General features: G+C 38.0%; 1 non-coding gene across 1 annotated transcript; it reads right to left on the reverse strand.

The window, feature by feature from the left end:
* Positions 1-847: 847 nt before the first annotated feature.
* On the reverse strand, positions 848-954 carry LOC139317293 (U6 spliceosomal RNA). Its single transcript, XR_011600431.1, has one exon. It is a non-coding gene; the product is annotated as a U6 spliceosomal RNA (small nuclear RNA).
* Between the last annotated feature and the right edge of the window lie 487 nt (positions 955-1,441).

Here is a 1,441-nt window from a genome sequence, read left to right on the forward strand (position 1 = left end):
TAATGAGGGGGTTGCAGCTGGAAAAAGGAGAACTAACTTTTTCAGGCTGCTACTTAAAAATCTTTTCCCATTAATTTCATTTAATCCCCCACTGAATCTAATTAGAGTCTTTTTTAAAGTGTGTATGATGGAGAATATCCATGTGTCTGTGAATGGTGCATGCAATATAAATGAGAGAATGAAGGGGAATTGAACTTACTTCAGTTTTGTCATGCTGTTAGTTTAAAGCTAGAAAAAAAAAGTGGGATAGATAGCATCACCATCAGATGGATTTGTAGCTGGCTGACAAACTGTACTCAATGAGTAGTGTTTAATGGTACTGCCTGTACATGGAGGGATGTAAGCAGTGGGGTACCACAAGTTTCCGTCTTAGGCCCAGTACTCTACAATATCTTCATAAATTATTTAGATGATGGAATAGAAGAGGAACTCACAGTGGGAGGGGGATTCAGCTAGTTCGCACTGATTCGGGAGAACCGTTTGTTAACTTTCTGAGCAGTTTGGTGAATAGGTTGTTGGAAGAAATCTTTTTCTCACTTTACAGGACTAATTCTGACAGGAAGGCGTGTCTCTGTGTTGTTTCTAGCCTAATCCTTATCTTTATTGCCTGCTTAAGTATTTTCAGAAACTGCCTCTCCTACATTGTAATAGCTAATGGTTCTTGGCAGTACGCCCAAACTAGCCGGAGCTTCTCTGGAGGTGTTTGTTTGTTTGTTTGCTGGTACTTTGTTAGGGACTTGACTTTTTAAAAAGCTTTTTACACTGCTTGGGGTGTCCTTTTGGGGTGTACTTCCAAAAGGCTGGATGCAAACTTGGCACTCTGTCTGATTTTTTAAATTTATTTTTTAAAAATATGGAACGCTTCACGAATTTGTGTATCATCCTTGCGCAGGGACCATGCTAATCTTCTCTGTATCATTCCAATTTTAGTATATGTGCTGCCAAAGTGAGCGCCATCTGATTTTTTAAACTGCCTTTCTGAGGGCATGTGATCTTTCTTTAAACCTGGTTGATATCTTGTGAGGTGAGACCAGCTGGTATCTTTAAGTGATGCAAATGGATCTAAGGATTGCTTCTCCTGGGTATGAAAGGATTGCTTCTCCTGAGTATGAAAGGGTGCTTTGTCATGTTGGGAGGAAATACTCTCCTGTTGGGATTCTTCCAGCCGGGATGCAAGAATCAGCCGTTTGAAGAAATAATTGAATAATGAAGCATAGCTGCCGGAAAGAAGTTTTTAATGACAAGGAACTAAGATGAATGTCACATTCAGCAAGGCTTCTTGACTAGCTAGAAAGATTGACATTTAAATGTGAGTTTATATACCCTTTCTGAGTTTTTGGTCTAAAACTGGTCTTTGGTGATTTTTTAAAATAGTTTTTATTGAATATTTTACATTTTTAAAACCAAAAACATAATAAAAAAAGACAAAAAAAGAAAAGAA

The sequence above is a fragment of the Pituophis catenifer genome, unplaced genomic scaffold (genome assembly GCF_029215685.1).
Source record: "Pituophis catenifer annectens isolate HBS135680 unplaced genomic scaffold, rPitCat1.0.hap2 SCAF_4, whole genome shotgun sequence".
In the NCBI taxonomy this organism is placed as follows: domain Eukaryota; kingdom Metazoa; phylum Chordata; class Lepidosauria; order Squamata; family Colubridae; genus Pituophis; species Pituophis catenifer.